The sequence below is a fragment of the Rattus norvegicus genome, chromosome 2, assembly GCF_036323735.1.
Source record: "Rattus norvegicus strain BN/NHsdMcwi chromosome 2, GRCr8, whole genome shotgun sequence".
Classification (NCBI taxonomy): Eukaryota; Metazoa; Chordata; class Mammalia; order Rodentia; family Muridae; genus Rattus; species Rattus norvegicus.
In genome coordinates this window covers 202704411-202729923 of record NC_086020.1, presented here as the reverse complement: position 1 = coordinate 202729923, position 25513 = coordinate 202704411, and positions in this window count along the sequence as shown.

Genomic DNA, 25513 nt, shown 5'->3' with positions numbered 1-25513 from the left:
GTTGTCTATAAAGTAGGCTACAATCTACTTTAAAGCTCAGAAGTTACATTGCTGAGCAACATGATTTCACATACACCTAGCATAACCCATGTATTCATAGGGAGAGGCTAAGCCTTATAAGACTCTTCCAGGCATACTCCAACATACAATAAAGACACGTGCTCCACTATGTTCATAGCAGCCTTATGTATAATAGCCAGAAGCTGGAAAGAACCCAGATGCCCTTCAACAGAGGAATGGATTAAAAAAAATGTGGTACATCTACACAATGGAGTACTACTCAGCTATCAAAAACAGTGACTTCATGAAATTCATAGGCTAATGGAATGAACTAGAAAATATCTTGAGTGAGGTTACTCAATCACAGAAAAACATACTTGGTATGCACTCATTGATAAGTGGATATTAGCTAAAAAGCTCAAATTACCCAAGATGCAATCTACAGACCACAGGAAGCTCAAGAAGAAGGATGACCAAAATGCAGATGTTCCCACTCCTTCTTAAAAGGGGGAAAATATTCATAGGAGGGTATATGGAAGCAAAGTTTAGAGCAGCGACTCAAGCAATGGCCATTCAGAGCTTGACACACATGTGGCCCATGTATAAATATATATACAGCCACCAAAACTAGTTAAGACTAATGAAGCTAAAAAATGCATGTGGAAAGGGACTGGATATAGATCTCTCCTGAGAGATACATCCAGAGCATGTCCAATACAGAGGTCAATGCTAGCAGCAAAACACTGAACTGAGAATAGGACCTTCTTGGGGGGAATTAGAGGAAGTATTGAAAGAGTTGAAGTAGCTTGCAACCCCATAAAAACAAGAATGCCAACCAACGAGAGCTTCCAGAGACTAAACCACTACCTAAAGACTACACATGTACTGACCCAGGGCTCCAACTGCATATGTAGCAGAGAATACGCTTGTTGGGGCACCAGTGGAGGGGAAAGCCCTTGTTCTTGCCAGGGTTGGACCCCCCCCAGTGCAGGGGAATAAGGGGGAGGGCAATAAGGGGAGTGTATAGGGGGAATACCCATATGTGGGAGGCAGAAGGGAGGGAATGGGGGCTTATGGACAGGAAACTGGGAAGGGGAATAACCTTTGAAATATAAGTAAAGAAATATATAATAAAAATTTTTAAAAAAGACTCTTCCCAACTTTTATGGAGTGACAATGAGCCCAGTCTTTTACAGGTCTTCTGCAAGTAGCAAGTGCTCCTAGAGTCCTCAGATAAAACAGACACCTCATGTCAATAAGCCAACATCTTAAGAGTATCCCTTCACATTTTTTAAACCAATCTTAATTCATGTTTCTGAATTGAAGTTGGGTGATCGAGATACCAAATTTATGGCTGATCACTCTATATTCACCTATCTTCAGAACACTGACCATTTATGAATTTATTACTGTTGTCTACTGTCTGACCAAGGTTCAATATAGCACTGATATATTTGCATACAAATATGCAAATATATAGAAGATAGAGTGATAGCATGCCCAGTTAGGAAAATGACAATTACTATGATTCCCCCTCCCAACATACCCATACAAGCACACACACACACACACACACACACACACACACACACACACACACACACACACACACACAGAGTCGATGACTTACTTAGTCATGGGCATTGACTAGCGTATACCAGATAGAAAGTATTCATGTGAGCTGAGCCTCAAATACAATAAGAAAATAGTGGCTTAGCTCCATAATAGCAATGATACTATTTTTTCATTTTCTCAGTATGTTGATATGATAGCTTACAGATTTCAAAGCTTTGTAACCATGAGGATACTGTGGTGATTTGAATAAAAATGGTCTCATTAGGCCCATATATTTCAATGCTTAGTCACTATACAGTGGAGGTCTTTGATATGATTACAAGGATTAGGTTGTATGCCCTTTTGAAAGGTGTGTGTTACTGGAGGTAAGTTTGGAAAAACTGAAAAGCCATTGGCATGTCAAGTCTCTCTTCTTACAGAGTAAGAAAATGTAGCTCTTAGTTACTTCTCCAGCACTGTGACACCCTGCTGTTATACTTTCTACCATGATGTTAATTGACTGAGCCTCTGACACTGTAGGCAAGACTCTACTTAAAAGTTTTTTTTGTTTTTGTTTTTTTTTTATGAGTTGCTTTAGTCTTGATGTCTCTTCACAGCAAGAGAACAGTGAATAACAGATTGACCTTTCTCTTTTAGTAATCTGTAGAGCAGTGTCAAAGTTAGCTACTACTAATGAAGCTTCTGTTGGTCCAATTTTATCTATGTCTTGCAATCAATGTATGTAGACTTTTCAATAACACGTATTACTACTGAATTTCAATAGATGACCTGTTTATCACTAGATGGGTGATGAAACTTGGGAGAATGGAGACCCAAATTTGTCAGAATCAGTCTCACCTAATACCCACCATTATTCAGAGCTTCAGAAAATTTAGATTGAGGATGAGGAAGAGTGACAGGAGTAACATGAATAACCACCACGGGAAGCTGCACATGGCAGACAATTGGCATCTGGGAAAAAATGTTTTTCTGTAGAGATGTATAAAAAATAATATCCAGAATAATCTTTAGTATATTCACTCCAATCTGCTAAACTTTGGAGGGGCACAAAAACGTATTCCAAGAGACTTTTGTGTTTTATAAAAACTGAGCTCACAAGACTTGTGACCTGTTTACTTAAAAGCACTTAGAATTAAGAAAAGACTCCACTATTGGATAACGTTCCACCAACAACCCAATATATAACTCAAAGAAGTATATTATACACCTATTTCATAGAATAACATTATTTACCAGGCCAGATCTCTACCTTCTAATTCTTCTTCTCATTCATTTATGTTTGTAAATTTGCTTATACTGTAGTCAACTTTCTTTTTTATTGGATATCTTACTTATTTACATTTCAAAGGTTATCCCCTTTTCCCTGGCTCTGGAAACCTCCTTCCATCCTCCCTTTCCCTGTTTCTATGAGGGTGCTCCCGACACAACCAAGCACTCCTGCCTCTCCATCTTGGAATCCTCCTACACTGGGGCATTGAGCCTTTACAGTACGAAGGGCTTCTCCTCCCATTGATGTCCCACAAGGTCATCCTCTGGTACATATTGGACTGGAGTCATGAGTCCCTTCATATATACTCTTTGGTTGATGGTTTAGTCCCGGGAAGCTCTAGAATGTCTGGTTGGTTGGTTGGGCTTGCAAACCCCTTCAGTTCCTCCAGTCCTTTCTCTAACTCCTCCATTGGGAACCCTGTTCTCAATCCAATAGTTCGCTCTCAGTTTCTGACTCTGTATTTGTCATGCACTGGCAGAGCCTCTCAGGAGACATCAATAGCAAGCTCCTGTCAGCAAACAGTTCATGTCATCCACAATAGGGACAGGGTTTGGTGTCTGTGTAGGCAGTCTCTGGATGACCTTTCCTTCAGTCTCGACTCCACACTTTGTCTTCTTATTTCCTCCCTTGAGTATTTTGTTCCCCCTTCTTTTTTTTTCTTTTTTTTCAGAGCTGGGGACCGAACCCAGGGCCTTGCGCTTTTGTTCTCTCTTCTAAGAAGGACTCATGCATCTACACTTTGGTCTTCTTGAAATTCTTCTATGAATTGAATATGGGGAATTCTGAGCTTTTGGGCTAATAGCCACTTATCAGTGAGTAGATACCATGTGTGTCCTTTTGTGACTGGGCTCACTCAGGATATTTTCTAATTCCATCTGCTTGCATAAAAATTTCAAGACATCATTGTTTTTAATAGCTGAGTAGTATTTCATTGTGTAAATATACCACATTTTCTTTGTCTATTCCTCTTTTGAAGTGTATTCTTTCTAGCTTCTGGGTATTATAAATAAGGCTGCTATAAACATAGTGAAGCATGTGTCCTTGTTATATATTGGAACAACTTTTGGTTATATGCCCAGGATTTGTATAGCTGAATCTTCAGATAGTACTATATCCAGTTTTCTCATGATATTGACAGACTGTTTTCCAGAGCGGTTATACTAGCTTACAATCCCACTGACAAAGGAGGTGTGTTCCTCTTTTTACACATCCTTCCCAGCATGTGCTATCATCTGACAGATATTATATATATTTTGATCTTAGCCATTCTGATTGGTGTGAGGTAGAAACTCAGAATTATTTTGATTTGCATTTCCCTGATTACTAAGGATGTTGCGCATTTCTTTAGGTGGTTCACAGTCATTTGATATTCTATAATTGATAATTTTTGTTCACCTCTGTACCCCATTTTTAATAGGGTTATTTGATTCTCAGAGTCTAAAGTCCTTTTCCAAATCTGTCAGTTGCTCTTTTATCATATTGACAGTGTCCTTTGCCTTACAGAAGCTTTGCAATTTTATGAGGTCCCATTTGTTGATTCTTGATCTTAGAGCATAAGCTATTGGTGTTATATTCAGGAAATTTTACCCTATCCCTACATGCTCTTCCGCACTTTCTATTCTATTAGTTTCTGGGTATCTGGTTTTATGTGGAGGCCCATGATCCACTTGGACTTCAGCTTTTTACAAGGAGATAAGAATGGATTGATTTGCTTTCTACTACACACTGAATGCCAGTTGCACCAACTCCATTTGTTGAAAATACTATCATTTTTCCCACATTATGGTTTTAACTCCTTTGTAAAATATCAAGTGACCATAGGCGTGTGGGTTCATTTCTGGGTCTTCAGACCTATTCCATTGATCTATCTGCCTGACTCTGTACCAATACCGTAAAGTTTTTATCACTATTTCTCTGTAATACAGCTTGAGATCATAGATGGTGATTCTCTCTTAAGTTGTTTTATTGTTGAGAATAGTTTTCGCTATCCTGGGTTTTTTGTTATTCCAAATGAATTTGGAAATCACTCTTTCTTATTCTATGAAGAAGTGAGTTGGAATTTTGATGAGGATTGCATGGGATCTGTAGATTGCTTTGAGAAGTTTTAGTAGATTATTTTGCCAATCTGTGAGCATTGGAGATATTTGCATCTTCTGAGACTTATTCAATTTCTTTCTTCAGAGACTTAAAGTTCTTGTCAAACAGATCTTTCACTTGCTTGGTCAGAGTCATACAAATGTATTTTATATTATCTGGAAGTATTTTGAAGAGTGTGGTTTCCCTGATTTCTTTCTCAGCCTATTAATCACTTGATTAGAGGAAAGCCACTGATTTGTTTTGAATTAATTTTATATCCAGCCGCTTTGCTGAAGCTGTTTATTAGCTGTACGTTATCACTGGTGGAAGTTTTGGGGTCACTTAAGTAAGTATACTATCCTATCATCTGCAAATAGTGATATTTTGACTTCATTCTTTCCAATTTATATTTTGTTGACTCTTTTTGTTGTCTATTTCCTCTGGCTAGGACTTTAAGTACTATACTGAATAGGTAGGGAGAGAGCAGGCATCCTTGACTAGTCCATGACTTTAGTGGGATTGTTTCAAATTTTTATCCATTTAGTTTGATGTTGACAACTGATTTGCTGTATATTGCTGTTACTATGTTTAGGATGGGCCTTGAATTCCTGATCTTTTCAAGACTTTTATCATGAAGGGGTGTTTTTTTTTTCAAATGCTTTCTCAGTATCTATGAGATAATCATTCTTTCATTAAGTTTGTTTATATAGTGGATTATGTTGAAGGATTTCTGTATGTTGAACCATCCCTGCATCCCTGGGATGAAGTCTACTTGGATATGGTGAATAATCACTTTGTTGTGTTCTTGAATTCAGTTTTCAAGAATTTTACTGAGGATTTTTGCATCAATATTCATAAAGAAAATTGGTCTGAAGTTTTCTTTCTCTATAGGGTTTTTGTGTGGTTTTCATATAAGTGTAATTATGGCTTCAAAGAGTGAATAGGGTAGTGTTCCTTCTGGTTCTATTTTGTGGAATAGTTTGGAGAGTATTGAAATTATGTCTTCGAAGATCTGATGTAATTCTACACTAAATCTATCTGTCTGGGCTTGGGCTTATTTTGGTTGGGAGACTTTCAATGACTGCTTCTACTACTTTAGGGGTTATGGGATTGTGTAGAAGGTTTATCCTATCATGATTTAACTTTGGTACATAGAATCTATCTAGAAAATTGTCCATTTCATTCATATTTTCCAGTTTTGTTTTGTATAGGCTTCGGCAGTAGGATCTGATCATTTTTCTGGATTAGTCTCCTCTCACCCATCTTTCCACCGCTACTCCTACATACTCCTTCAGAATAGTGACAAACAACATAAAATAACTTGATTTTACTCTAACCAACCAAGCAAAAGATCAGTATGACAAGAACTTCAAGTCTCTAAAGAAAGAAATTGAAGAAGATCTCAGAAGATAGAAAGACCTGCCATGCTCATGGATTGGTAGGATTAATAACGTCAAAATGGTCATTTTGCCAAAAAAAAAATCTACAGATTCAAGGCTATCACCATCAAAATTCCAAATCAATTCTTCATAGAGTAAGAGAAATTTGTAAATTCATTTGGAATAACGAAAAACCCAGGATAGCGAAAAGTATCCTCAACAATAAGAAAAACTTTTGGGAGAATCACCCTTAACTCAAGCTCCATTACTGAGCAATAGTGATAAAGACTTTATAGTGTTGATACAAAGACAGGACGGTAAATCAATGAAATAGAATTGAAGACCCAGAAATGAACCCACACATGTATGGTCACTTGATCTTTGACAAACGAGCTAAAGTCATCAAAAGAAAAAAAAAGATAGCATTTTCAGCAAATGGTGCTGGTTAAACTATAGGTCAGCATGCAGAAGACTGCAAATTGAACGATGTTTATTGTCCTGTACAATGTTTAAGTACAAGTGGATCAAGGACCTCCACATCAAACCAGATACACTCAATCTAATAGAAGAAAAAGTGGTGAAGAACTTGAACACATAAACACAGTACAAAATTTCTTGAACAGAACACCAATCACCTTGGCAACAAAACAAAGAGAAGAGAAGCACACAAACATAATCTCACATCCAAATACAAATATAAAAGGAAGCAACAATAACTGTTACTTAATATCTCTCAACATCAATGGATTCAACTCACCAATAAAAAGACATAGATAAACAAACTGGATACACGATGAGGACCCTGTATTCTGCTGCCCACAGGAAACACACCTCAGGGACAAAGACAGACACTACCTCAGAGTGAAAGGCTGGAAAATAACTTTCCAAGCAAATGGTCTGAAGAAGCAAGCTGGAGTAGCCATTCTAATATCGAATAAAATTGATTTTCAACTAAGAGTCATCAAAAAAGATAAGGAAGGCACTTCATATTCATCAAAGGAAAAATTCACCAAGATGAACTCTCAATACTAAATATCTATGCTCCAAATACAAGGGCACTTACATACATAAAAGAAATGTTATTAAGCTCAAAGGACACATTGCACCTCAATCAATAATAGGAGGAGATTTGAATACCCCACTTTCATCAATGGACAGATCATGGAAACAGAAATTAAACAGAGACATAGACAGACTAAGAGACGTCATGAACCAAATGGACTTAAGAGATATTTATAGAACATTCTATCCTAAAACAAGAGGATATAACTTCTTCTCACCAACTCATGGTATTTCTCCAAAATTGACCATATAATTGGTCATAAAACAGACTCCAAAAGATACAGAAAGATAGACATAATCCCATGCATCCTATCAGACCACCACGGGCTAAAGCTGGTCTTCAACAAAAATAAGGGAAGAACGCCCACATATACATGGAAATTGAACAATGCTCGACTCAATGTTAACTTGGTCAAAGAAAAAATAAAGAAAGAAATTAAAGATTCCTAAAATTTAATGAAAATGAAGGTACAACATACCCAAACTTATAGGACACACTGAAAGCCATGCTAGGAAGAAAATTCATAGCTCTGAGTGCTTGCAGAAAGAAACAGGAGAGAGCATATATCAGCAGCTTGACAGCACACCTAAAAGCTGTAGAACAAAAAGGAGCAATACACCCAGGAGGAGAAGAAGGCAGGAAATAATCAAACTCAGAGCTGAAATCAACCAAGTAGAAACAAAAAAGACCATTCAAAGAATCAATAGAACAAAAAGTTGGTTCTTTGAGAAAGTAAACAAGATAGATAAACCCTTAGCCAGACTAACTAGAGGACACAGAGAATCTGTCGAAATTAACAAAGTCAGAAATGAAAAAGGGAGACATAACTACAGAATCAGAGGAAATTCAAAAAATCATCAGATCCTACTACAAAAGCCTATATTCAACAAAACTTGAAAATCTGCAGGAAATGGACAATTTCCTACACAGGTACCAGGTACCAAAGTTAAAGCAGGAACAGATAAACCATATAAACAACCCCATATCTCCTAAAGAAATAGAAGCAGTCATTAAAGGTCTCCCAACCAAAAAGAGCCCAGGTCCAGATGGGTTCAGTACAGAATTCTATCAGACCTTCACAGAAGACCTCATACCAATATTATCCAAACTATTCCACAAAATTGAAACAGATGGATCACTACCGAACACCTTCTATGAAGCCACAATTACTCTTATACCTAAACCACACAGAGACCCAACAAAGAAAGAGAAAGTCAGACCAGTTTCTTTTATGAATATCAATGCAAAAATACTCAATAAAATTCTGGCAAACCAAATCCAAGAGCATATGAAAACAATCATCCGACATGATCAAGTGGGCTTCATCAGAGGCATGCAGGGATGGTTTAATATATGGAAAACTATCAACATAATCCATTATATAAACAAACTGAAAGATTAAAAACCACATGATCATTTCTTTAGATGCTGAGAAAGCATTTCACAAAATTCAACACCCCTTCATAATAAAAGTCTTGGAAAGAATAGGAATTCAAGGCCCATGCCTAAAAATAGTAAAGCCATATACAGCAAACCAGTTGCTAACATTAAACTAAATGGAGAAAATCTTTGAAGCAATCCCACTAAAATCAGGGACTAGACAAGGCTGCCCACTCTCTCCCTACTTATTCAATACAGTTCTTGAAGTTCTAGCCAGAGCAATCAAATAAAAAAAGGAGATCAAAGGGATACAGATTGGAAAAGAAGTCAAAATATCACTATTTGCAGATGATATGATAGTTTATTTAAGTGATCCCAAAAGTTCCACCAGAGAACTACTAAACCTGATAAACACCTTCAGCAAAGTGGCTGGGTATAAAATTAACTCAAATAAATCAGTAGCCTTCCTCTACACAAAAGAGAAAAAAGGTGAGAAAGAAATTAGGGAAACGACACCCTTCATAATAGTCCCAAATTATATAAATACTTCGGTGTGACTTTAACCAAGCAAGTGAAAGATATGTATGATAAGAATTTCAAGCCTCTGAAGAAAGAAATTAAAGAAGATCTCAAAAGATGGAAAGAACTCCCATGCTTATGGATTGGCAGGATTTATACAGTAAAATTGGCCATTTTACCAAAAGCAATCTATAGATTCAATGCAATCCCCATCAAAATACCAATCTAATTCTTCAAAGAGTTAGACAGAACTATTTGCAAATTCATCTGGAATAACAAAAAACCCAGGATAGCTAAAGCTATCCTCAACAATAAAAGGACTTCAGGGGGAATCACTATCCCTGAAATCAAGCAGTATTACAGAGCAATAGTGATAAAAAACTGCATGGTATTGGTATAGAGACAGACAGCTAGACAAGTGGAAAAGAATTGAAGACCCAGAAATGAACCAACACACCTATAGTCACTTGATTTTTGACAAAGGAGTCAAAACCATTCAATGAAAAAAAGATAGCATTTTCAGCAAATGGTGCTGGTTCAACTGGAGGTGGGCATGTAGAAGAATGCAGATTGATCCATGCTTATCACCCTGTACAATGCTTAAGTCCAAAGTGGATCAAGGACCTCCACATCAAACCTGATACAGTCAAACTAATAGAAGATAAAGTGGGGAAGAATCTCGAATACATGGGCACTGGAGAAAATTTCCTTAACAAACAACAATGGCTTATGCTCTAAGATCAAGAATCGACAAATGGGATCTCATAAAACTGCAAAGCTTCTGTAAGGCAAAGGACACTGTGGTTAGGACAAAACGGCAACCAACAGATTGGGAAAAGATCTTTACCAATCCTATAACAGATAGAGGGCTTATATCCAAAATATACAAAGGTCTCAAGAAGTCAGACCGCATGGAGATAAATAACACTAATTAAAAATGAGGTTCAGAGCTAAACAAAGAATTCACAGCTGAGGAATGCCAAACGCTGAGAAACACCTAAAGAAATGTTCAACATCTTTAATCATGAGGGAAATGCAAATCAAAACAACCATGAGATTTTACCTCACACCTGTGAGAATGGCTCAGATCAAAAACTCAGGTGACAGCAAATGCTGGCAGGATATGGAGAAAGAGGAACACTCCTCCATTGTTGGTGGGATTGCAGGTTGGTACAACCATTCTGGAAATCAATCTGGAGGTTCCTCAGAAAATTGGACATTAAACTACCTGAGGACCCAGGTATACCTCTCTTGAGCATATACCCACAAGATGCCCCAACATATAACAAAGACACGTGCTCCACTATGTTCATAGCAGCCTTATTTATCATAGCCAGAAGCTGGGAAGTAACCAGATGCCCTTCAACAGAGGAATGGATACAGAAAATGTGGTACATCTACACAATGGAATATTACTCAGCTATCAAAAACAATGACTTTATGAAATTCATAGGCAAATGGATGGAACTGGAAAATATCATCCTGAGTGAGGTAACCCAATCACAGAAAAACACACATGGTATGCACTCATTGATAAGTGGATATTAGCCCAAATTCTCAAATTACCCTAGATGCACAGAACACATGGAACTCAAGAAGGATGACCAAAATGTGAATGCTTCACTTCTTTTTTAAAAGGGAAACAAGAATACCCTTGAGAGGGAATAGGGAGGCAAAGTTCAGAACAGAGGCAGAAGGAACACCTATTCAGTGCCTGCCCCGGATGTGGCCCACACATATACAGCCACCAAACTAGATAAGATGGATGAAGCAAAGAAGTGGAGGCTGACAGGAACCGGATGTAGATCTCTCCTGAGAGACACAGCCAGAATACAGCAAATACATAGGTGAATGACATCATTAAACCACTGAACTGAGAACAGGACCCTCGTTGAAGGAATCTTAGAAAGGACTGAAATAGCTTGAAGGCCCTGAGACCCCATATGTACAACAATGCCAAGCAACCAGAGCTTCCAGGGACTAAGCCACTACCCAAAGACTATACATGGACTGACCCTGGACTCCAACTGCATACATAGTAATGAATAGCCTATTAAAAGCACCAGTTCCAAGGGAAGCCCTTGGTCCTGCTATACTGAACCGCCAGTGAACGTGAACGTGATTTTTGGGGGACAGACGGTAATGGGGTGAGGATGGGGAGGGGAACAGCCATAGAGAAGGGCAGGGAGGGGTTTTGGGGATGCTAGCCTGGAAACTGGGAAGGGTAATTACAATTGAAATGTAAATAAGAAATACTCAAGTTAATAAAGATGAAAAAAAGAAAAAAAAGACCCCCAATGACATATGCTCTAAGATAAAGAATTTACAAATGGGACTTCATAAAATTACAAAGTTTGTGTAAGGCAAAGGACACTGTCAGTAGGTCAAAAAGGCAACCAACAGATTGGGAAAGATCTTTATCAATCCTACGTCCAATAGGGGGTTTCTATCCAATGAATACAAAGAACTCAAACATAGACTCCAGAGAATCAAATAACCTATTAAAATGGGGTACAGAGCTAAAGGAAGATTCTCAGCTGAGGAATATGGAATGGCTGAGAAACACCTAAAGAAACCTTCAACATCTTAGTCATCAGGGAAATGCAAATCAAACAAACCCTGGGATTCCACCTCACAGCAGTCAGAATGACTAAGATCAAAAACTCAGATAACAGTAGATGCTGGCAAAAATGGAGGGTATAACTTTCTAGAACAGATGTTTTTCACGGTGAGGATTGTTGGGATTTCTAGTCCTGACCAGTTCTGACCTTGGAGAAGCTCAGAGATTGGTGACTTTCTGTGGGAAGTTCAAGATTCAGCAACTGGTGACTTTTGTTTTTTCAGACTTTTCACCTAAAATTAGCATAATCTGGGTAGGGTCCTGTCAACTGCCTGGATTTGATCTTCCTGATTGTTACAGAGGCAGAAATGCCATTTTGACAGTTAGGGAGGTCTGGAGGAAAGACTTGGCTACCTGAGCTCCTCTGGCAAGGCCTGTCCTCTCTCCTTCCCTGAGGGTTTACAAAGGTTACATACAATATCATGTTTATAAAAGGAGTTCACTGCTGGGAAAGGTTTTTCTGGTATTTGAAAGTTTTACTAGATAACACAAATCTTGTTATAGTAACCAACAAAAGTCTAAGAACTTAGTGAACAAAAGAGAGACTATGCAGCTCAGAGACTTAGGTTAAAACCTAATACTACTGGTCTTATTGAAATAAAACATACAATAAAATAAGTATAAATGATATTCTGCTATATTCAGTCATCATCAGAGGCTTCTTTCTGGAGCAGAAGGACTGGGAGGGGGATGGAATAGGGGGTTTATGCGTGGGAAACTGGAAAAGGGGATAACATTTGAAATGTACATAAAAAGATCCATTAAAATATGAAAAAAAGAAAGAAATATTGAGACTCACAGATAGACATCTCACACACACACACACACACACACTCACACTCACACACACAAACACATGCACACACACCAGAGGGAGAGAGGGGGAGGGGAGGGGAGGTGAAGGAGAGGAAGAGAGAGAGAGGGAGAAGGAAAGAGAAACACCTTGGAACACACAGCTATAAAGGAGATATCTGTACCAAATCCCTCTGCTCAGAGCTCTGGGAAACCTATGGAACAAGAAGCAAACTGAGTTGGGGAGGCAAAGGGGTCAAGAGGACACCATGAAAACAAGTTCTCTAGAACAACTAATTAAAGTTCATAAGAACTCACAGAGACTGAATGAGAAATCACAGGGCCTACTCTGCTTTCTGTGTATTTACTATAGTTTTTGGTTAGTACATTTGGTAAGTCCTGGAGGTCTTAATGTGTGGGTCTTTGATTATTGTATATTCTCCAAGACCTCTTTTATTTTTCTGGTGCCTTGTCTTGTCCAACTTAGATATTATTATTTTTTTTTTAGTGGCTTGTCTTGTCCAACTTAGATATTACTCTTTTTTTATTTCATCATATTATATTGTACTTTGTTTTGTTGCTATATTCAAGAAGCCTGCTCTTTTCCACAGAAGGAGGTGATCTTGATGGGAAAGAAGATTAGAAGAAACTGGGGCATTAGATGGAGGGGAAGTTCTGTTCAGATCACAGTGTATGAGAAAGCAATATGTGGCTAATAAAAGGAAAAAAGGAGTTCTATCAATGATAAATTAATAAACACATATGTTTATGTACTGGAGAATTATATATTTTTATGAAATTGTCAAAATTACAATTAATTTGTTCATTCACAAAATGAATGAAAACAAATACTAATGTTGCTTTCGAAAAAGCATTGTAATTTCTTTTAACTAGGTTAAATACTAAAAGCCACAGAACATTTAACATAAAGCTAATAATTTAACATAAGTTATAACTATTAAAATTATTTTAATCTCATAGAAATGTTTTGTATTATGTTATTTTTACTTAATTGTCACTATTACATGTAATTAAATATGTACCTTAATTTTTCTTACAGCATTTGGTCTTAAATAAATTAATGAATTCTTATTTTTTTCTACTTTTTCCTTTCTATTAACTTCCACAAATCAGATGGTTATTTTATTTGTCCTATTTAAGAGAGTCAAGTGGATTAATAGGACATGAATATTATATTCACTGATTATTATTTATATAATATGCCATCATTACTGGAGGAAGTATGGATATATGCTTTTATATTTATAGACATTTTTCACATGCAAATGTATTGGCTTATTTCTCAAGGTGTTATTATATTCTCTGTCTATATAAATGAAGTCAGTATTCTAGATTTTGATAAACTTATTTAAATTCTTTTCTGTTTGGGCAGATAATATAATTTCTGTCACTGAAACACAGGAACTATAAGCCACTTACAGCTCTACCTGTGTCATTGAATATCTAAAATAATTTAAAGTATAAAGAGAGTGAAAATCCCAGAGACTTTCATCTTTGTTTCTTCTTTTTTTCCTATTATTCTACTTCATTTTCAGTCTCAGCCATTTTCAGTCTCAAGAGTAGAAAAGTTACTTTCACTGTAAAGAAAAGTCCATGGTGTACATTTGGTTTACAGTGTATTCTAATCCTCAATACCAATTAGCACATTTTATGACTCCATTTGGATGCTATCCAAGTTTATATCTCTGCTACTACCCTTCATAATTACTTTATTTTAAGAGACTGGCTCAGCCCTTGCAGCTTGGAGGTAGTCTGTTATCAACTGCTGGAATTGCTACATATATTAAGCAGATGTCTCTGCTACAGAGTTTTAATTAGGTGCAGAGTATTTGTAATTTTCCTCATATTTCCAAGGATCATAGTCATCCATTGCCAGACCTCCAGGTCACCACTCAAAGCCCACAAAAAAAAAAAAAAACACCCCAGGGAAGGTGCTATCCAAGGCCAAACATATGTCCTAGTAATTCCTCAGTTTAACAATTTAGAAATGGAAAAATAAACAACAAATGAGAGAAAGAGGGATCCTATTCTTCCTCATTCCTATGAGGAAGAAAGAAAGAAAAAAGACAGGAAAGGAAGCAAAAGAGAATAAAGAAGGGAAGGAAGAAGAGAGGGTGGAAGGGAAGGAGGGAGGAAAGAAGGAAGAAAGAAAGAAGAAAGAAAGAAAGGAAGGAAGGAAGGAAGGAAGGAAGGAAGGAAGGAAGGAAGAAAGAAGAAAGAAAGAAAGGAAGGAAGGAAGGAAGGAAGAAAGAAAGAAAGAAAGAAAGGAAGGAAGAAAGAAAGAAAGAAACAAAGAATCATTTTCTACTCACTATGGAAAATTTAACAATCTTGCCATTTTCTGAGAGTTACTCTGTGTTCATTCTGTGTTCACTCAGTTATCTCAGTGGGAAAATATGTGGGTATCCCCTTCTTTGGAGGTTGTCACCATTGGCCCATAAGGATGAGATGAGCTGCATTAGACAGCAGGGTTCAGGTGGCCATGAGAACAGAATGACTTCTGGTAACACGTTCAATGGGATAGCTCAACTTTACATAGCATGAACAAGGGTTAGATAGACCTTGGGGAATGAGTGGGGAGTTTTTGGGTGGGTATACATTATTGACTGGGATTAAGGCACTTCATTTACATGAAGAAGAAGTTCAAGAACCTACCAGACATATTCTTATCAGAAGAGGGGAAATTGAACCAGTAATTTGACTAAAGACTTGACTGTCCTCAGAGGCAGGGAGATAGAAGTCCTGCACCAAAGCATGTAGGCTAAAGGACTGGGAGAGAAGGGTTATAACTCTTGCTGTTCTGAGTGAGGTTTCTGGGGTTTTGGGGTCATCTCAATCTCAATCTTGCTCCAGGCTAGCTCCTCTGGTTACATAGGCCCACAAGAATATTGATAAAATGTGCTTGAGTACCCTAGTAACAGAAATGACATTTCACACTGTATAATAAACCAGAAAAAAAATGAAACAGATATTTATGTTCTGAATGAATGAGAGATCATAAAGAGTTTAGGAGTTTATCATACATAAAGATTATACAATGTCTTTGTAAGTCTAAGTTCTCCTTATGGTATGAAAAACAGCTTTGTAAGAATACTTCTGCCATTTTCCTAGATAAACATGAGTGTGCATAAATTCCATTAACATTTTCATCCAAATATTTAGCACATACAAAGTATATACAAGTGCTCATTGTTTGGAATAAAACTCATAAATCCATATAAGATTTTACCTAATTGAACCTTATATTCTCTGAGGAGAGATGCTCACATCTATTTATAAGTCAGTGTGTTAACCAGTTGGTAAATGTTTTGGTAAGGATTAGCCAAAAGGTAATAAACAGTGTCAACACAGAAAATGGTGAATACACTATTTAATACAATCAAAAGCTTTGAAAGAAGTTGGTGAATAAATTTTCACTTGTAGACTGAAAGATCTCAAATCAGTATCCACAAGATGTGACATAAACTTAGTGAGAAAATGATGGAAAAGATATAGCATAGTTTCTGACAAAATCAAGAGATGATATATCACTATTTGATAGCCATAAGTGTTGATACTAAAGTTTGATAATACCTCCATAGTGAAAACTTCTTAGTAATCTCTTGTGATACTGATCTTCCTTTCATTTGATTGGATACTACCAGTTTGTGGGTTAATATTTTCCATTTTGTTTAGTACATTTAATATTTTGTTTATTATGTATCATGTGAAAGGTTTTTTTTGTTTTTTTGGTTTTTTTTGGTTGACAGAGAATATCAGCTAAGTAAAATGTTTGATGGATTTTATGGTGTCCTAAATTCCTTTCCAATTTTGGGGATAAATACATTGACTAAAGTGTAGTACAAGATATAATCTATTATAGAAAGGAAGTTATCAGCAGGAACTCAAGGCAGCTGCTTCCAACACATCCATGGTTAAAAAACAAAGAGATGAAAGCTGATTGGTTAATGTTCATGTCTCTTTCCCCTAGGATCCCAACCAAGGGAAAGAGTGGCACCCACAGAGAAATGTTTAAATACCTGAAATAACATAATCAAGATAACTCTCCATAGGCATGCTTAGAGGTCCATCCTCTAGATACCTTCAAGATGAAAATAAACACTGACTGTTCTGTTGTCCTCAAGTAGTCAATAAAAAATGTATCTAAGGTTTCATGATTCTTGATGCATTAAAGATTATCATTGAGTCATTTGTGTCTTTGGAGATAAAAAAACTGTAAAATCTATTATCAAGAGTAGCAAATGATCTTGTCTTCCTTGTATTTATAATTATACAGGAGGGAGAATGACAACCCCCGACCCCCATTCCACTGACTATAAATGACTTACATTCTAAGGAAAAAATCGCCATTAGATTTTAATCAAATGCTTCTCTATCAGTCTTCTGATACTGGCTTAAACCTTCAATGAGGGGATTAGAGGCCCAGATAACCAAGAATAAATGAATTCACAATGTATTTTTTTGATGTGATATAACTTTAAGAGCATTTTGAAAATGTGACAGCTCACATCTGAAATATTAACACTTACAAACTATCTTCAAAAGAGGACAAGACCTTTTACTGTATATGCAAAGAAAAATGTCATCAATACATATTTCAAAGGGCATAACTATGCATTTGTTTCTTATCAAATTTAATATTTTTATTTTAGGACTTTAAGCACTATTCACATGATGTATACAATATATTACAATATAAAACTGTTTCCCTTTTAATATATTTCAATAATTTATCACCCCTGAAATTGTTCTTTTTGTGTTTTGTACCTTTTCAATAGTTTGTTTTATACTGAAATATGTGTGTGTGTGTGTGTGTGTGTGTGTGTGTGTGTGTGTACAGGTAAACAGGTATCTGTGTGCATATAATAAGGAGTCCAGAAAAACACTTGATTGTCATTCCTTGTAATGAACTGTCTAGACAAAAGTAAAAGTGCACACACTGGGTCTAGGGGCCTAACAATTTGTATAGGAAAGCTGGCCAGCATACACAAAGGATCCTCCTGCCTCTGCCTATCCAGAGTTGGGATTAAAAGTAAGTACTCTAATATCTACATTTTTCTTAGATTGTTAGGCTTGTGCGGTAAGGCCTTTTCAACTACCTCCTATAAGCCCTGATTGTCACTCTGTAATTTTCAGTATGATCATTTTGTCTCAACAGTCTCACTCTCATACTCAATGTTAAAATGGTAGAGACCAATGTTCTGTGAAACCTGACTCACTATTTTTAGAGTGTTATGCATGCACACTTGATATTACATTATCTCAGACCTTCAAATTAAATATATTGGATCCTGCATTCCATTTTAATGATAATCCTCACCATAGATATCAGACACCTCATTAAAAAAAAGGTCCTGCTTTTTCGTTGGGGGAGGAGCTAAAATTAAACATCATGATCTGCTGGGGTTTATTTTTTTTTCTTACTAGTTTTGTTTGTTTGTTTTGGTTATTATTGAAATTAATATCATTTGATAATGATATTCTATTTTCCAATTACTAAAGAATGAAGATCATCATATCTCCTTCAGAAACCATGCTCTGGTTGTTCTTTCTGGTTCTCTCTTGAAGGTACCTAACCGGGTAAAAGCCTAGGCAGGAGTAAGACTTGGTCTTGTGAGATATTTAGGGTTGTTTTATAATCTTAAAGTGTTTACCTGTCTTAAGTATAAACTATTGTACAAAGGTAGCTGACTTGTTTATTTGAGTTCCTCTGAGGCCATAAACTGAAGGTTCAACATTTAGCACCTCCTAGTAAAACAGGGGATTGAGGAAAGGATTAATTGATATGGCTTTTTGCCTGTTGCCCAGAAACAACCTCACTTTTGCTTGTCAGGAAGAAGGATGTTTGGAACAATAAACATTTTTTGAACTAGGAGAAAATAGTCACACTCAGAGATGGAAAAACTTTTATACAATAAAATATGTATACATTCACATAAATTCATATAGAAATTCACACATACACACTCATATACCTCCATAAACACTAGTTGGATTCAACTATATACTTATATCATAATTACATACATACACACACACACACACACACACACACACACACACACACCCATACTTACTTACATATACGGAGCAAAAGACCAAGTGCCAATGCAAAATATCTCATTCATTCTGTATGAAAAACGAGCTTCGATCATTACTGCAATGAGAAAGAAAAAGCTTCTATTCTTTTATTGATAAGTTAACTAAACCCAGTCTTTTGAAAGTAAAAAATGTTCTCTGTCATAAGACTAATCCTTCCTAAGAAAAGGCCTGTTCCATCCCAAGGTAAGGAGAAGCTTGTCTGATCTTTCTGCTCTCTTTGCAGGTTCTTCTTTGTCCTTTCTGCCCGCATTCGACTTATTGCTTTCTTAAGTTCCCTTTGAATTTCTCCTTCTTCCTATTTTGCTCTCTCCTCCTGATAAGATATGATAATGCCCTTTCTCTTAATACAATGTAATCATTCCTAGTTTTTTGTACCTTTTCTAGAAAAAAAGATCAAATGGTTTTTCAAGCATCTTTGTTATTGTTTTTTTTTTTTCTTTTACAAAAGTCCACAAGGGATAATGTAAAGAGGATCAGGAATTTGAACAGAGGTGTGTAGCAATGGGGGATGGGGAACTGGAAGTACCAGGAAGTCCCAGATGATAGGAAAGTGAGAGGCTCCCAGGAAACAACAGGGATGAGATTAGCTGAAATATCTAACAAAGGGGAGGGAGAAACTGTAGAGACCATATCTAGCATTTAGGCAAGACCCTCGTTTGGCAGACGGGGCCACCCATTCATCTTAAAAATTTTAACCCAGAATTGCTCCTGTCTAAAGGAAATACATAGACAAAATGTGGAAAAATGACTGAAGTAAACACCATCCAGAGACTGCCCCACCTGGGGATTCATCCCGTATACAGACACCAAATCCAGACACTATTGCAGATGCCAAGAAGTACTTGCTGACAGGAGCCTGATATAGCCATTTCCTGAGAAACTGTGCCAGAGCCTGACAAATACAGAGGTGAATGCTAGCAGCCAACTATTTGACTGAGCATGGGGAGCCCAATGGAAGAGTTAGAGAATAGGCTGAAGGATTTGAAGTGGTTTGCAACCTCATAGGAAGACGAACAATATCAACCAAACAGACTACCAGAGCTCCCAAGGGACTAAACCACCAGTCACAAAAGTACACATGGAGGGACCCATGGCTCCAGCTTCATATGTAACAGTGGATGGCCTTGTCAGACATCAGTGGGAGGAGAGGCCCTTGGTCTTGTGAAGGCTCGATTCCCCAGTTTCCCTGGGAATGCCAAGTCAGGGAGGCAGGAGTGGGTAGGTGGGTGGAGGAGCACTCTCATAAATCAGGGGGGAGGGATGAAATAAGGGGCTTCTGAAGGGTAAACTAGGAGATGAGATAACATTTGAAATACAAGTGAATAAAATATGCAATTAAAAAAGAAAATTAAAAAGTTAAAATATGAATTCAAATCATAAATTCAACAACAAGTCGATAGCAAAGAATGTTTACATATGCATCCATTAAGTCTAGACATTCCTTATGTGTCACTAGCTCTATACTTTCACAGAGAGTTAACGACCATAACTATATTATATTTGAAGTTTTTTATGAATAAACCTAGCCAATATTTTATCTTCTATCCTTGTATCTACAATAAATCATTAGTTTCTTTTTATAACCTTTCATTAATTGTTTTACTACCTCCTGGTATATATTCTAAGTTGTAAATGCCTCCTCTCTATCTCAGAAGAAATTAATTCATGACAGTTGATGACTGGCAATGTTTTGATTGCAGTTTTGAAATCATAAAGGAATTAATGGCAGTCTTTATTTTAAAGGGCTTAATGGTTACTAGTATAACTTTAGGAATTCTTATCAAATTCTCACTAAGAATTAAGAAATTGTCTCTTTGTCTATACGGGATCACTACAAAACAGTTCATTTTTGTTGTTCTGTAGAAATCTGCTCGTAAGAGTGGACTAATACCTAGTGATCATTATATATATTTAATAGTATTAGGAAAGGCATATCAGTTGCAAGGAAGAAGCCTGTGATGATATCTCTTGGGACCTTGTGTCATATAGCTCAGCCATCTTATGCCATGCAAAAACTGTGGACCATCTCTAGGAAGGGCACCTGACAACCTTAGCCCAACATAGATGGCTCCAGACAATGTCCAAACTGACATTTTCAGGCTGAAAGTTTTTGCCTCAATAGGTAGAGTCTACATAACTGTGTAACAGTGGAGAAGTTACAGAAAACGAATCCTCAGAACACTCTAATTACAAAGTACTAATATTATACTAATGCATTTTTACTGTTGGTAGAATGGGAGCATTCAAATATCATAAGTAAATTATCATACTTTGTGATTTCCTTTATATAATAAAAGAAATGTATTCTGATGTCTTTATGCATAAATTAAAACACACAATATTTGACAATATGAATTTTATGATGTTATAAATACTCTGTGCATTAAAAATCATCTTAGTAACTATGAAAATGAGTTTGTCTTTAATCAAACAAATATGTTTATGAAAGTGGATCATTGCCTAAGTCCAATTTTAGAAAGAATATTTATTGTCCCTTAGAGGCTTGAGTGTCTGAATTTCTGTCATTCAGTAGACCAGTATATTTGTAGGAGAATTTTACCTTTAAAAAAGTAATTCAAGAAGTATATCAATATACAATATATTCAATATACAATAAATATTCTATGTTCAGGTCATTGTGATCTGCGGATTTGGGCACAATCCTGAAATTCATAATTTTGTCTCAATGGGAAGACATTCTTCTCTATGCCTCCATTCACACTGATACAATTTGAATGGATAAAAACATTACCCACTTGATAACATGAAGACATAGTGTGTATTTATTTTTAAAAATTAAATGTTGTCTGAGAGGCTCTACCCAACAGCTGACTGAAACAGATGTAGATATACACAGTCAAACATTGGACATTGTTGGGGGAGTCTTATTGAAGAGTTGACTGAAGGATTGAAGGCCTTGATGGGGACACAAACTCCATACAAAGACAAACAGTGTCTACTAACCTGGAACCTTGGGATCTCTCAGAGACTGAGCCACCAGTGAAAGAGCATACATGGGCTGGATCAAGATACTTTATCAAATAATTACATTCTGGAGATAATCAAAGAGTCAATTATTGCATGTCATATATTTAACATATAACACATTAAAATGAACAAATGGAAGTTAAAAAAATCACAACTTATGTATTTTAATGTTTATCTATACCCATGAAACTTTAGCATCCAGGAAGTTAATTTAAAAAGATAGATAAAATTTTAACAATAAACATTGTATTCATCAAATCAACAATTTGCACAGAACAATTCAATTACTAGTGAATTACCACAAGCTTCTAATAACTTCCTTTTACTTTCATTGCTTTCCTTTGATTGTTGTGCATATGTGAAGTGAGCATGGTATATTCATAAAATTATTCATAATTATCAAATAAAGTGACAATTACATCTTATCAAAAGGAATAATTATAACTGCTGCTCATGAAAATTAGAATAAATCAGCTTGAAGAAATAAAACTTTGATAAAGAGAATTGTTTTTTGATAAGTGTCTTTAGTTTTAGATGCTACAAAGTTGATGAATCTTTTACATAGATGCTAATGAGTATGCCTAAATGTATCCAGAGAGGAATAGCACAATATTGCCCTGAGGATAAGTCACCCAAAATTATGTTAGATATTCCTACTTTGAAATTATTTTCAGAGAAAAAAAGAATATTTTAATGTGCTACATTACGGTAATGCTCATCTTTCTTAGGTATATTTTATTTTTAGAAACTACTATTAGACAATAAGATTAAAATGTCATAAAATTTTATATCAAAGTAATAGCATTAAGTGAGAGATATGGCAATAAAGGCATGTTGATAATTATGCTTTCCTTGGTTGATGAAATTATTTTTAAATCTAAAGGAAATTAGAGATATACTGAAAACACAATTGCAAATAAGAATGCGTACTATAATTTAGGATGAGAAATGATTGCCTATTTATCAGTCTTAAAATACCTAGTTCTCTTGATGTGAGAAATTTGCACAGAATAAGTTAAGTTATCCTAGGCAACTTGCATAGCTGTCTCAAAGCATGAGATAATCTTAAAGGATTAGACCTATATGATAAATAGTGGATTTGATTTCACATTGTACGTAAAGCACGTGGCAGAAAAAACATTCAAACCTGTAATATTCCTATAATAATTCCTGTCCTGATTTATACATGAGTACATATAAATTTGACATTGCAATAGATTAGGAGTTAGATGATTAAAAAAATGATTATTTTTCAGCTGGTTCTGAGACTCACTGCTCCATGAATCTGGGCTTTAAATACTATATTATTTTGTTTCAACCACATGTGAGTGACTTAAAAAGGTTCTGTTGGTGAATTTATCATGTCATATAAAATCAAAACTGCAAAATTTTCTATATAATTGATGCAAGGGTACTAAGATAGAAGCCACTACTCTGTGGTATTAGGCATGCTGCCTGGAGTATATATGAAAGAAGCTGTATGGTTTTATTTGGACGCTTTTTACTATATTATCAAAGAGAAATTTGTAGCTAGATGTAAACCCTGTACAAGAAGTTTTTTGGAGAACTGAATAGTTACTGGATTAGATGAATTCAACAACCTAGAACTAAAATTTGAAGACATACCCTTACAAATTGGATACTTGTGCCAAAACTGAATAGTATATTTCTTCCAATAAGGGGCTACCTAAACTTTGCAAAGAAATCAGAAAAGGGCTCAGAAGAATAATCACTGAGTAGTACTCAATTGTGTAGATGTACACATTTTCTGTATCTATTCCTCTGTTGAAGGACATTTGGGTTCTTTCCAGCTTCTGGCTATAATAAATAAGGCTGCTATGAACATAGTGGAGCATGTGTCCTTGTTATATGTTGGAGCATCTTTTGGGTATATGCCCAGGAGAGGTATAGCTGGGTCCTCAGACAGTTCAATGTCCAATTTTCTTAGGAACCTCCAGACTGATTTCCAGAATGGCTGTACCAGTCTGCAATCCAACCAACAATGGAGGACTGTTCCTCTTTCTCCGCATGCTCGCAGCATTTGCTGTCACATGAGTTTTTGATCTTAGCCATTCTCACTGGTGTGAAGTGAAATCTTACGGTTGTTTCGATTTATATTTCCTTTATGACTAAAGATGTTGAACATTTCTTTAGGTGTTTCTCAGCCATTCAGCCTTTTTCAGCTGTGAATTCTTCGTTTAGCTCTGAACCCCATTTTTTTTTTTTAGGTTTTTTTTTTTTGTTTGTTTCTTTTTTTTTTTTTTATTAACTTGAGTATTTCTTATATACATTTCGAGTGTTATTCCCTTTCCCGGTTTCCGGGCAAACATCCCCCTCCCCCCTCCCCTTCCTCATGGGTGTTCCCCTCCCAACCCTCCCCCCATTGCCGCCCTCCCCCCATAGACTAGTTCACTGGGGGTTCAGTCTTAGCAGGACCCAGGGCTTCCCCTTCCACTGGTGCTCTTACTAGGATATTCATTGCTACCTATGGGGTCAGAGTCCAGGGTCAGTCCATGTATAGTCTTTAGTTAGTGGCTTAGTCCCTGGAAGCTCTGATTGCTTGGCATTGTTGTACTTTTGGGGTCTCGAGCCCCTTCAAGCTCTTCCAGTTCTTTCTCTGATTCCTTCAATTTTTAATAGGGTTATTTGTCTCCCTGCGGTCTAACTTTTTGAGTTCTTTGTATATTTTGGATATAAGGCCTCTATCTGTTGTAGGATTGTTAAAGATCTTTTCCCAATCTGTTGGTTGCCGTTTTGTCCTAACCACATTGTCCTTTGCTTTACAGAATCTTTGCAGTTTTATGGGATCCCATTTGTCGATTCTTGATCTTAGAACATAAGCCATTGGTGTTTTGCTCAGGAAATGTTCTCCAGTGCCCATGTGTTTGAGATGCATCCCCACTTTTTCTTCTATTAGTTTGAGTGTATCTGGTTTGATGTGGAGGTCCTTGATCCACGTGGACTTAAGCTTTGTACAGGGTGATAAGCATACATCAATCTGCATTCTTCTACGTGCTGACCTCCAGTTCAACCAGCACCATTTGCTGGAAATGCTATCTTTTTTCCATTGGATGGTTTTGGCTCCTTTGTCAAAAATCAAGTGACCATAGGTGTGTGGGTTCATTTCTGGGTCTTCAATTCTGTTCCATTGGTCTATCTACCTGTCTCTGTACCAATACCATGCAGTTTTTATCACTGTTGCTCTGTAATACTGCTTGAGTTCAGGGATAGTGATTTCCCCAGAAGTCTTTTTATTGTTGAGGATAGTTTTAGCTATCCTAGGTTTTTTGTTTTTCCAGATGAATTTGAAAATTGTTCTGCCTGACTCTTTGAAGAATTGGATTGGTATTTTAATGGGGATTGCATTGAATCTGTAGATCGCTTTTCGTGAAATGGCCATTTTTACTATATTAATTCTGCCAATGCATGAGCATGGGAGATCTTTCCATCTTCTGAGATCTTCAATTTCTTTCTTCAGAGGCTTGAAGTTCTTATCATACGGATCTTTTAATTGCTTGGTTAAAGTCACAACGAGGTATTTTATATTATTTGGGACTATTATGAAGGGTGTCATTTCCTTAATTTCCTTCTTGGCTTGTTTCTCTTTTGTGTAGAAAAAGGCTACTGATTTATTTGAGTTAATTTTATACCCAGCCACTTTGATGAAGTTCTTTATCAGCTTTATTAGTTCTCTTGTAGAACTTTTGGGATCACTTAAATATACTACC